This window comes from Arachis stenosperma, chromosome 3 (genome assembly GCF_014773155.1).
Source record: "Arachis stenosperma cultivar V10309 chromosome 3, arast.V10309.gnm1.PFL2, whole genome shotgun sequence".
In the NCBI taxonomy this organism is placed as follows: domain Eukaryota; kingdom Viridiplantae; phylum Streptophyta; class Magnoliopsida; order Fabales; family Fabaceae; genus Arachis; species Arachis stenosperma.
In genome coordinates this window covers 90,493,551-90,507,342 of record NC_080379.1, presented here as the reverse complement: position 1 = coordinate 90,507,342, position 13,792 = coordinate 90,493,551, and the positions used below count along the sequence as shown (strand labels likewise).

At 41.5% G+C, this 13,792-nt stretch overlaps 1 non-coding gene across 1 annotated transcript; it reads right to left on the bottom strand.

Annotated features, from left to right (window-relative positions):
- Positions 1-11,431: 11,431 nt before the first annotated feature.
- Positions 11,432-11,539, bottom strand: LOC130971468 (small nucleolar RNA R71). The gene has a single exon (XR_009082686.1). It is a non-coding gene; the product is annotated as a small nucleolar RNA R71 (small nucleolar RNA).
- Positions 11,540-13,792: the final 2,253 nt, after the last annotated feature.

Genomic DNA, 13,792 nt, shown 5'->3' with positions numbered 1-13,792 from the left:
ATACTCTTGGCTTGGAAAGGTAACTAGGGAACTCTTGAGTTACTAATGTCCAAGTAATTGATGGTTGGGAGCCATTTACTCTAGTTCTCACTAATTGGATTAGTGGAGAGTTAGGACTTATGGACTAGGATTGATATAGCTCATTTGACTTTCCTTTACTACTAGTTAGAGGATGATTTAATGAGATTAATCCTTGCCAATTCTCATATTGTGGTTAGTGATTAGGATAGAGATCTTTGACCACCAACCCTTGCCAAGACCTTTTTAGGCCTTAGTTTATTTTCTTGCCATTTATCTTTCATGCTTCATATCAAAACCCCAAAATAACTCATAACCAATAACAAGACACTTTATTGTACATCCGAGGGAGAACGGCCCGAGGTTTAAATACTTCGGTTTATAGATTTTAGGGGTTTGTACTTGTGACAAACAAATTTTTGCATGAAAAGATTATTGTTGGTTTAGAAACTATACTTTAAAACGAGATTTCATTAGTGAAATTCTAAACCGTCAAAAATCTAATCATCAAAATGGCGCCATTGCCGGGGATGTGCAATGGTGTTATGTTATTGGTTATTGTACATATGTGAATAATGTGAATAGGTTTATCTTTTGTTTATTTCTTAATTTTTGTTAGTTTTATTTTGTTCTTCCATTATGAATTCTCACTCAAAGGTGGGAGGAGCCATATGCATATAATCAATCTTCATGGCAACAACCTCCACCAATGCACTATGAAGAAGAGCCATTCCATGATGCATACCAATCAAATGGCTATGGTGAATCTCCTTGTGACTTTCAAGAACCACCACCATATGCCTATGAGTCATATCCTCAACATGACCTTCAACCACACTCACAAGCCTATTTTCAACAAACACCTCCATATGACCATGATCCTCACCCACCATACCAACCTCCTTTTGAACCATATGAGCCATACATGGAACCACAATTCCAAGATTACTACTCCCATGAACTACCTCAATACACACCACCACCTTACCAAGAAGAACCACCTTCCTATAATGAACCCTTTCTCCAAGACAATGAACCCTCTTATCCACTCCAATCCTCAATGGATGATATCCTTAGCCTTATACTTCAAGGGCAAGGAGAAATGCAAGGGGAGACACTAGAATTTATGGCTACCTTGGCCAAGGTGGTAAGCATTTTAGCCTCCCAATGCTTGAGCATTCAAAGCACTCCCATGGTCACATGTGGAGACTCAATTAAAGAGCATAGCATGAAGGAGAGATTGGAAACTCCGGTGGAAATTGAGGAATGCAACTTTGTATTAGAACAATTGGAGAAGCCTATGATTATTGAAGAAAAGGAAGAAGTGGTTGAAGACTTAGGAGATGCGGAACCTCCATGGGAAGCTAAAATCAAAGAAAATCCCTCCAAGAAGAGTAAATTTGATGTTGAGGAGGAATGTGCACAACCTCCAAAACAATTTCTGAATGAAGACTTGGAGAGAATGAAGCAAGAATTGAGTTCCCTTGGTGATGAAGATCATGCATCCAATCTTCTTGATGAAGAATCCTTTGAATTTGAAGAACCTTCTCCCAATGAATTTAAAAGTGATGAGGAGGTAGATTTCTCTCAACCTCCCATTTATGACTTGAGTGATGGAGAAGAGTGGGATGAAAATGATGAACAAAGGATTGAAAGTGAAGAAGTTTGTAAAAAGGTGGAGGCAATCAAGGAAGCAAACAAGGGAGTAGAGCCTGCAAGCACATTGAAGATAACTCTTCCCAAGCCACCACCATCCATTCTCTCACTCAAGTGGGTAAATTCCTTATACTTAAGCTTTGTTATTCCCCTTGAATATGGTTTGCTTGAGACGTATGGTCAACTTAGAAAAATTAGTGGCTTTAAGAGCAAAAGGGAGATGGTTAGTGGTTGGAAGCGTCATTCCAGGTTCACTATGGTCACATGTCCAAAGATTGATAGCAAGGGTTGGTGTATGACTAGAGTACATGAGTCTAGGAGGATTGTTGGGCACTTCATAGAGAATTCATCTTGTTCACCACCCGGATGGACTAATAATGATGATCAACTTCAAGACGGGTGTGAAAATAAAGTGTGGGATCCCGGATCACAAGAAGAGGATCAACTTTGGGAGCCCCAAGCTTGTGAAGAACTCCATCAACACTCGGCTCAATTCATGAGAAATCTCGGGGCACAATGGAGAACCAAGTATTGGTGGGAGTTCCAAGATGAATACAAGCACAAGCCACCATAATAATGAGTCTCTCAACATGTCCAACTTAAGGACTTAAAATAAAAGTGCTAGGTGGGAGACACCCCACCATGGTAAACTCTTTCCACTCTCTTTTAACTGTGCTTAATAAGTGATTTGAGTTGCCATTGTAGGTAGATGTTTCATAAGAATGTGTTTGTACAACTCAATTGTTAGCCTAGTCACATGAATGTTGTGTTTAGTAGTAGATGAATAATATCAAATTGCATTTTTGTGAATTGTATGATGGTTGATTGAATAAAGAGTTGTGACCAGTATAGGGAGCACTTGAGCACAATTTTTCTGCTTAAAGAGCAATTGAAAAAAAAAAGGGGGGGCTGGACGCGCGCGCACGCTGTATGCGCACGCGTCCATGAGCGGATGCACCATCACCCACATTCCAGAGAGTTGGGCCTCTCTTGGGCAAACACTATGCCCTGAGCCCAACACAACCCACGCTGACGTACACTACGTGCGTGCACGTCGATCACAAGAATAAGGAAGTGCACGCAGATGCACACCTGCCACGTCCACGTTGCTCTGCTGCAGCAACTTCTGAGCCATTATCCAGAGAGTTGCGCTGGACCTGGGCCAACTTTAAGCCCCTAGCCCAACTCAACTCGCGCGGAGGCGGACTCGACGCGTGCGCGCCCATATGCCAAATGGAGGAACAGACACGAGCGCACGCATCGTGCTAGCGCGCCTTAGGACAAATTACCAATATACGCGAACGCGCGCTTGCCGCGCACGCGTCCCTTATATGATGCTGCCACTCCAGGCCTTTGTCCAGAGAGTTGGGCGCGCATTGAGCCCACTCTAGGCCTCCAGCCCAACCCAATGTATGCGTGCGCGCACGGTACACGCACGCGCCCTTGTATAGTTTGCCCATCCACACTTGAGCGTGCTGTACGCTCACGCGTGGGTCCCTAGTTTCTTCAATGTACGCGGACGCGCATGGTGCGCGCTCGCGTCGATTCAAAAATAGGATAACCCTAATGCGCGAAGAGCACTGCGCAGTCGCGCACTCACTCCCCTCCTTCTCTCATCTTCTCCTCTCCTCAACTCTACCAACCATCATCATCACCGCCGGCGACTGCGCCGCCGTCGCCACCCACCCCTCTGCCTTTCTCTCCCTCTCAAGCGCTCTGCCTCTCTCACCCACTCACTCTCCCCTCTGCTCTCCTCCACCACCGGCGCGCCTCTGCTACTTTGCCGGCCGCCACCATCCACGGCGGCGCGACTCACTGCTTCTGTTGCTTCCGTTCCGACTTTAATTTCCTCTTCCATTTTCAGTTCTTCCCCGCTCTCAGGTTCCTGCTCAAAGTCTGTTTGTTATTAATTGATTGATTCTGTTAGTTACTGTTAATTTCTGTTCGTTAGTTAGAATTGGAATTTTGTATGTTAGGATAGATAGAAATAATTGCTGTTAGGTAGCTAGGACTGGATAGAGGATTCTAGGCCTGATAAGTGCTCCGTTTGTGCATATTCGCTGTTTGTCTATGTGGATGTTGTATGCTGATTTTGGACTGCTTTTTATGCATTTCTTGTTGCCTGAATGCTGTACCACTACTGCTGTGCTTAATTGATGTTGCTTTCTTGCTATTTGTGCTATTTTGTTATCCGGGAACGTCCAATTTTATGCCGGAATGCTGCCCAATTTTCAAGAACTATTTTCCCTTTTAATTTCTATTGACAAATTAAACTTGGCATATACATTTTCTAAACCTTTGCTTAATGCACACCAACTTCATAGTGGGCTAATTTCCATTTCTATTTGACTCCTGGGATCGGCATTGGCCTAATGAAATCAAGATTTGCCCAACACCCTGTATACCCATTCTCATTCCTTCACAAGTGTTGGTGTACATCTATGTGCAACCTCTTCTTTCTTCCAAATTCGATTTCTACTTATTCAAAGTTGCACATTCACTTTCTAGTGTTTACAACACCAATTCTTGTGAAAGCAAATTTTGTTATGTCCATACCCTCATGATTGTGAACATGATTCGTATGTTTGATAGGTTCATCTTTCATCATACTACTAATTTCTAACTCCACTTTTCTAACTCACTAACTTCTTTACTTACCAACTTCACTTTCACTTGCACTTTAACCTTTCAACCATTCTTTTGAGTCATGATGATGAACATGCCTATTCCTTCAGAATTGTGCACATTGTTTGAAACATTGAATTCTTGGTTTATGGCTATATTTTCTGTTCTTACTTGCTGTCCATGTTTCAAGTTCAATGCACATCATGATTGCTTGTCATTCATCTTACATCTTGAAGTTGCTATTAATTGCTATGTGCTACATGTTTAATTGCTATCATAATTGTTTTTTTTTTTTCAGGATGTCGGATAAGGGGAAAGCTATAGCCACTACCTCCAAGAAAAGAAAACATTCTACACCCTCTATCCCCTCCATTTACAAGAACTATGCTAAGAATCCTTTGAATGATGAAGAAAAGGAAAACTAGTTGCTACCTTCTACCGATCCAACTATGTTTCCCAATCTTTACTGTGAGCTTCGCCTGTCCAAGTATCGAACGACGAAGCTAAATACCGAGAAGAAACTTGTCCTTCCCAATAATGTGAGACGGTCAATTACTAGTCGGATCCTAGAATTGGGGTTGGATTTTGTTGACAGAGATTTGGGGGACATCAACATTTCTTGGGTGAAGGAATTCTATTGCAACTTCTTCCGCCCCACTTTGGATTCAGTTCAGTTAAGGGGTAGAGAGGTTATGATTACTGAGACTGCTATAGAGGAGGCATTTCAGTGCCGACATCTTCCTGATGGCACCTGCGGCCATCAGCAGGTTGAGATAGCCATTCACAGCATGACCTTTGACTATGAGGCGCTGAGGCGCGTGATCGGTTTACCAGATGCTACCTGGGTCATGGATGCGAACAACACTAAGCCTAAAGGGATGCTCTTTGCTCATCTGACTAGAGAGGCCAAGACTTGGCAGATGATATTTGCCCACTATGTCTTACCTACCATTCACTTCTCTGAGATCCCTATGGAGATGCTACTTCTGATTGGGTGTGTTATGGAGGGGAAGGAGGTCTATTTTCCTCGATTGATCTGACAGTGTATGTGGTGAGCACATATTCGTGGCCTCCTTCCGTTCCCTACCTTGGTTACCAGCATGGCCGCCCTAGCTGAGGTCCCCTGGTCAGATGATGATGTGACACCACCACCCCCAAATGACGATGACAAGGAGGTTACTATTCCTTGAGGTGGTTGGGTGCACGAGAAGCCCCCAGCCAGACGCCGGTCTAGGGCCAGAACAGTAGTAGGGACAGCTGCACCTTCAGCCCCTACAGCAGCCCCATCTTCTTCTACAGCAGCAGCTCCATCTTCTTCGACAGCACCTCCTTCAGCTCCTGAGCCCACTTACCTACTGGTCCAGCGTCTGTTTCGGTTCTTAGAGCACGAGAGGCGCCACGTTAGGCGCCGACTGGATCGGATAGATCAGGCACTCCTCTCCCTTGGCGCTGAGTTACCTCCGCTTCCAGACTCTCCGGCCTCCGATGAACAGGATCATCAGGAGGAGGATACGGATGCGCTGACTCAGCAGGATGCACCTCCAGCCACTCCTGACACTACAGAGATTCCTCAGACCCATGAGGAGCCGGCTCCACCACCTCAGACACAGGAGACTCAGCCGGTACCACAGCCTCAGACAGATTCAGCACCTACCATTGTACCTATCCCTGATCCTCAGGATTAGCATCGAGGACGATGCTTGATCTTAAGTGTGGGGAGGTAGCCGGTGGCACCTTTAGGAGACCGGTGAACACTTTAGTTATGCTGCCTAGTTATCTCATTTTGTATATACTTGATATTTTAGATATTTTGATGCTTTTGGGGATTTTTAGATGTTTTGGATGATAGATTTCATACTTTTAGCTGGATTTCTATTTCATACTTTTAGTTGGATTTTTCTTTACATATTTTTTTCATATCTTCTTTTGTATATCTCTTTTTTTTAGTTTGTGATTGTGATTAGAAACCATGTTTGGAATTGTTAAAACTTAGTCACCTTTTTTGCATAAGAAATTGTTTTAAGTGGAAAAAAGAAAAGGGTAGACTAAGGAAAATTTTTTAATTTCTCAATCACAACAATGCTTAGTCAAACATTGAGATTTTTCAAGGAATTTAATTATAGGGCACCAACCCAATTGATTGAAAAAAAAAATTTTTGGTGAAACTTGCTTGAATTCTTACTTTGTGAAGCATGTATTGAATTAAGAACACAAGCTTGTGAGACTTGAGCCTATTGATGTGGTTACATTTTATAACCACTTATTTTCCATTCTTGTGAGAAATTGTTCTCTATCTATGATTGTGATCCTTGATTTGCTTGGTTCTATATATCCATTTATTTCTTGTATTCATGCATTTGTATGATTGAGGCCATTATTTCATTAGCCCACTTACCCAAATAGACTACCTTTTTACTCTCCATTGTTAGCCCATTTTGAGCCTATGCTTAACCAACTTGTTCTCATTTTAGCACATTACAAGCCCAAGGCGGAGAACCAATGAAAGTCCTTGTTAGGATCTTTGATTAACCTAGGCTAGTGAGAACATATTCATGTCTTGATTGAATTATAAGACCTTATGCAATTGATGTCCTTACACAAAGTATAAAAAGAAAAAAAAAGAAGAGGAAAATAAAATGAAAAAAAAAAGAATAAAGAAAAAAAATGAAAAGAGAAGAAAAACAATAAAAAAAGGGGACAAAATGCCCCAAAGTGAAGTCAATAAAAAGGAATCAATGCATAAGTGTTATGAATCAAGGAGTAGAATGCATGAACATGTAAGAAAAAGTGAAGAAGGGGTAGTTAGAATAGTTTGAATTTGTATAGGTCATTATATAGTTAGGTGGGAAAGTCTATACTAATCAAAGATCTAAACTCTAGTCCACTTAACCATAAATGATCCTACCTTGACCCTAACCCCATTACAACCTAAATGAAAGACCTCATGATGAATGTGTGCATGCATTGAATAAATGTTGATTGTTAGAAGAAAATCAAATTTTGGAAAGCTTGATTAGAAGAGAATTGAGTGAATTAACCCTTAAACACTTGAGTGAATAGAGCGGATACACATCCGGTGATGGTTCAAAAATTCAACTACATGTATTCACTCATATTATCAATATTCTTGCAAGCGTGAATTCCTTTTTGATGACTCAAGACAATTGTGGTTTGGACTTAATTCATATTGCTCTAGCTCTTGTGCTTACACATGTTCTCTTGGGAATTGATTTGTTTGAACTAAGCGTTTGCATTCACTTTAGGTAGTTGCATTTAGATAGACTCATATAGTTTAGTTGCATTCAATAATTGTCATATCCATTAGTTCCTTCTTATTTTAGCCTGAGGACATGCTAAGGTTTAAGTATAGGGAGGTTGATAAACCCCATTTTTAGGGTTTATCTTGTATTGAATTTAGAGTATTTTGATGACCTTTTCTCGCATTTAACCTATGAATCAGCATGGTTTTGTAATTGATGAGCGGATAATTTGTACGCTTTTTGGCATTGTTTTTAGTATGTTTTTAGTAGTTTGAGTTGAGTTTTTAGTATATTTTTATTAGTTTTTAGTTAAAATTCACTTTTCTGGACTTTACTATGAGTTTGTGTGTTTTTTTGTGATTTCAGGTATTTTCTGGCTGAAATTGAGGGACCTGAGCAAAAATCTGATTCAGAGACTGAAAATGACTGCAGATGCTGTTGGATTCTGACCTCCCTGCACTCGAAGCGGATTTTCTGCAGCTACAGAAGCCTAATTGGCGCGCTCTCAACGGCGTTGGAAAGTAGACATCCTGGGCTTTCCAGCAATATATGATAGTCCATACTTTTCCCAAGATTTGATGGCCCAAACCGGCGTTCAAAGTCACCTTCAGATTTCCCAGCGTTAAACGCCGGAACTGGCACCAAAATGAGAGTTAAACGCCCAAACTGGCACAAAAGCTGGCGTTTAACTCCAAGAAGAGTCTCTACACGAAATTGCTTCATTGCTCAGCCCAAGCACACACCAAGTGGGCCCGGAAGTGGATTTTTATGTCATTTACTCATCTCTGTACACCTTAGGCTACTAGTTCCCTATAAGTAGGACCTTTTACTATTGTATTTTCATCTTGAGATCTTTGAATCTTTTGATCACTGGGAGGCTGGCCTCACGGCCATGCCTAGACCTTGTTCTTATATATTTTCAACGGTGGAGTTTCTACACACCATAGATTAAGGTGTGGAGCTCTGCTGTACCTCGAGTATTAATGCAATTACTATTGTTCTTCTATTCAATTCCGCTTGTTCTTTGTCCAAGATATCACTTGCTCTTCAACTTGATGAATGTGATGATCCGTGACACTCATCATCATTCTCACCTATGAACAAAGTGACTGACAACCACTTTTGTTCTACAAGCATACAAGGCTCTAGTGTTTATCTCTTAGGTTCCTGATGCACGATGCATGGTTGATCGCCTGCAACCGAGTGCTCGCCTGACAACCGAGCCAGCCATTTCGTGAGATCAGAGTCTTCGTGGTATAGGCATGAACTGATGGCGGCATTCAAGAGAATCCGGAAGGTCTAACCTTGTCTGTGGTATTCTGAGTAGGATTCAATGATTGAATGACTGTGACGTGCTTCAAACTCCTAGCAGGCGGGGCGTTAGTGACAGACGCAAAAGAATCACTGGATTCTATTCCGGCCTGACCGAGAACCGACAGCTGGATAGCCGTGCCGTGACAGGGTGCGTTGAACATTTCCACTAAGAGGATGGGAGGTAGCCACTGACAACGGTGAAACCCTTGCATAAGCTTGCCATGGAAAGGAGTAAGAAGGATTGGATGAAGACAGTAGGAAAGCAGAGAGACGGAAGGGAAAGCATCTTCATACGCTTATCTGAAGCTCTCACCAATGATATACATAAGTATCTCTATCTTTATCTTTATGTTTTATTCATATATCATCTATACCCATTTGAGTCTGCCTGACTAAGATTTACAAGGTGACCATAGCTTGCTTCATACCAACAATCTCCGTGGGATCGACCCTTACTCGCGTAAGGTTTATTACTTGGACGACCCAGTGCACTTGCTGGTTAGTTGTGCGGAGTTGTGATAGAGAGTTGAGATTGCAATGAGCCCACCAAGTCTGTGGCGCCATTGATGATCACAACTTCGTGCACCAAGTTTTTGGCGCCGTTGCCGGGGATTATTCTGTGTATGGACAACTGACGGTTCATCTTGTTGCTTAGATTAGGTATTTTTCTTCAGAGTTCTTAAGAATGAATTCTAGTGTTTCATGATGATCTATTGAAATCTGGCTGGCTGAGAAGCCATGTCTAATCTTATTGGACCGAGGTTTCAACTGATCGACACAATAGCTTGTTGATTTCTATCAATCTTGCTATTGGAGCAATGATCTGCTAAGGCTTGGCTGGCCATTGGCCATGTCTAGTGTTTTGGACCGAAGCTTTCTTTGAAAGCTTGGCTGGCTGTGAAGCCATGTCTAATTCCTGGACCGGAGTCTTAGACTAGCATTGCAATGATTCCTGGAAATCAAATTGAGAATTCTGAAACCTTTATTTTCTATTTTCAAATAATTTTCGAAAAATCCAAAAAAAATTTCAAAATCATAAAAACCAAAAAGATTTTATGTTTCTTGTTTGAGTCTAGTGTCTAATTTTAAGTTTGGTGTCTTGCATGCATTGTTTATTTGATCTTGATTCTATTTTCAAGTCAATAGTACAGGGAACTGAAGATTTAGAACATGCAGCAGAGGAATTACACAGAAAAAGCTGGGCGTTCAAAACACCCAGTGAAGAAGGACAGACTGGCGTTTAAACGCCAGCCAGGGTACCTGGTTGGGCGTTTAACGCCCAAAAGGGTAGAGTTTTGGGCGTTAAACGCCAGAATGTGCACCATTCTGGGCGTTTAACGCCAGGATGGCACAAGAGGGAGGATTTTGTTTTCAAAACAATTTTTTTTTCAAGTTTTCAAAGTTTTTCAAAATCAAATCTTTTTCAAATCAAATCTTTTCAATCAAATGTTTTCAAAATCAATTTCTTTCCTTTTTCAAAGATACTTGCTAACAATTAATGATTTGATTGAACATTTCAAGTATGTTGCCTTTTCTGTTGAGAAAGGTTTAATGTCTGAATCATATCTTTTCTTGTTAGGCAAGTCATTAATTTTTAAAAATCAAATCTTTTTAAATTGTTTTCAAATCATATCTTCTCAATCACATATTTTTTAAAACCAATCATATCTTCTTAACCTCATCTTTTTCAAAATAGTTTTCAATCAAATCTTTTTGACTTCTAATTTCAAAATCTTTTTCAAAAATTACTTGATTTCTTCCCAGTCTTATTTTCGAAAATTAATTAATGTTTTTCAAAATATTTTCAAATTCTTTTACTTAATTTTCGAAAATCATCTTCCCTCCTCTCACATCCTTCTATTTATGGACTAACACTATTCCTCAATACACAATTCGAACTCCATCTTTCTCGATAAGTTCGAATTTTCTACCTCTGTCTTCTATTTTTTTTCCTCTGACACCTCAAGGAATCTCTATACTGTGACATAGAGGATTCCACACTTTCTTGTTCTCTTCTCTTTCATATGAGCAGGAACAAAAACAAAGGCATTCTTGTTGAAGCTGACCCTGAACCTGAGAGGACCTTGAAGCGAAAGCTAAGAGAAGCTAAGGCACAACTCTCTGTAGAGGACCTAACAGAAATCTTCAAGGAAGAAGAACCCATGGCAGCCGAAAACAACAACAATGCAAGGAAGGTGCTGGGTGACTTTACTGCACCTACTCCTGACTTCTATGGGAGAAGCATCTCTATCCCTGCCATTGGAGCAAACAACTTTGAGCTTAAGCCTCAATTAGTTTCTCTAATGCAACAGAATTGCAAGTTCCATGGACTTCCATTGGAAGATCCTCATCAGTTCTTAGCTGAATTCTTGCAAATCTGTGACACTGTCAAGACTAATGGGGTTGACCCTGAGGTCTACAGACTTATGCTATTCCCTTTGGCTGTAAGAGACAGAGCTAGGACATGGTTGGACTCACAACCTAAAGAAAGCCTGGACTCATGGGAAAAGCTAGTCAATGCCTTCTTGGCAAAGTTCTTTCCACCTCAAAAATTGAGTAAGCTTAGAGTGGAAGTCCAAACCTTCAGACAGAAGGATGGAGAATCCCTCTATGAAGCTTGGGAAAGATACAAAAAATTAATCAGAAAGTGTCCCTCAGACATGCTTTCTGAATGGAGCATCATAGGTATTTTCTATAATGGTCTCTCTGAACTATCCAAGATGTCTTTGGATAGCTCTGCTGGAGGATCTCTTCATCTGAAGATGACGCCTACAGAAGCTCAAGAGCTAATTGAAATGGTTGCAAATAACCAATTCATGTACACCTCTGAAAGGAATCCTGTGAACAATGGGACAAGTCAGAAGAAAGGAGTTCTTGAGATTGATACTCTGAATGCCATTCTGGCTCAGAACAAAATATTGACTCAACAAGTCAATTTGATTTCTCAAAGTCTGTCTGGAATGCAAAATGCACCAAGCAGTACTAAGGATGCTTCATCTGAAGAAGAAGCTTATGATCCTGAGAACCCTTCAATGGAAGAGGTGAATTACCTAGGAGAACCCTATGGAAACACCTATAATTCTTCATGGAGAAATCACCCAAATTTCTCATGGAAGAATCAAGAGAGACCTCAACAAGGTTTCAACAATAATAATAGTGGAAGAAACAGGTTTAGCAATGGCAAGCCTTTTCCATCATCTTCTCAGCAACAGACAGAGAGCTCTAAGCAGAACACCTCTGACTTAGCAACCATGGTCTCTGATCTAATCAAAACCACTCAAAGTTTCATGACTGAAACAAGGTCCTCCATTAGAAACTTGGAGGCACAAGTGGGACAGCTGAGCAAGAAAATTACTGAACTCCCTCCTAGTACTCTTCCAAGCAATACAGAAGAAAATCCAAAAGGAGAGTGCAAGGCCATCAACATGGCCGAATTTGGAGAGGAGGGAGATGAAGTGAACGCCACTGAGGGAGACCTCAATAGGCGTGCACTGACCTCTAATGAGTTCCCTAATGAGGAACCATGGGAATCTGAGGCTCAAAATGAGACCATAGAGATTCCATTGGACCTACTTCTGCCATTCATGAGCTCTGATGAGTATTCTTCCTCTGAAGAGGATGAGTATGTCACTGAAGAGCAAGTTGCTAAATACCTTGGAGCAATCATGAAGCTAAATGACAAGTTATTTGGAAATGAGACTTGGAAGGATGAACCTCCTTTGCTCACCAAAGAACTGGATGACTTGTCTAGGCAGAAATTACCTCAAAAGAGACAAGATCCTGGGAAGTTTTCCATACCTTGTACCATAGGTAACATGACCTTCAAGAAGGCTCTGTGTGACTTAGGGTCAAGTGTAAACCTCATGCCTCTCTCTGTAATGGAGAAGCTAGGGATCTTTGAGGTGCAAGCTGCAAGAATCTCATTAGAGATGGCAGACAACTCAAGAAAACAAGCTCATGGACTTGTAGAGGATGTTTTGGTGAAGATTGAAAACCATTACGTCCCTGCTGATTTCATAGTCCTAGAGACTGGGAAGTGCATGGATGAATCTATCATCCTTGAAAGACCCTTCCTAGCCACAGCAAAGGCTGTGATTGATGTTGATGGAGGTGAACTGATCATTCAAGTGATTGAAGAATCCTTTGTGTTTAAGGCTCAAGGATATCCCTCTGTCACCATGGAGAGGAAGCATGAAGAGCTTCTCTCAAATCAGAGTCAAACAGAGCCCCCACAGTCAAACTCTAAGTTTGGTGTTGGGAGGCCACAACCAAACTCTAAGTTTGGTGTTGAACCCCCATATTCAAACTCTAAGTTTGGTGTTGGGAGGTTCCAACATTGCTCTGAGCAAATGTGAGGCTCCATGAGAGCCCTCTGTCAAGCTACTGACATTAAAGAAGCGCTTGTTGGGAGGCAACCCAATATTATATTTTATCTATTTCCTTTTGTTATTTTATGTTTTTTTGTAGATTGATGATCATGAGAAGTCACAAAAACAATTGAAAAAGCAAAAACAGAATGAAAAACAGGAAGAAAAATAGCACACCCTGGAGGAGGAACTTACTGGCGTTTAAACGCTAGTAAGGCTAGCAGGTGGGCGTTTAACGCCCAGTCTGGCACCATTCTGGGCGTTTAACGCCAGAAAGGGGCACCAGACTGGCGTTAAACGCCAGAAAAGGGCAAGAACCTGGCGTTAAACGCCAGAAATGGGCACCAGCCCGGCGTTTAACGCCAGAATTGGCTCAAAACGTGATTTTGAATGCCATTTGGTGCAGGGATGACTTTTCCTTGACACCTCAGGATCTGTGGACCCCACAGGATCCCCACCAACCCCACCACTCTCTCTCTTCTTCACCCATTCACCAATCACCTCAACCCCTCTTCCCCAAAACCCCTTCACCTATCAAATCCCATCTTTCTC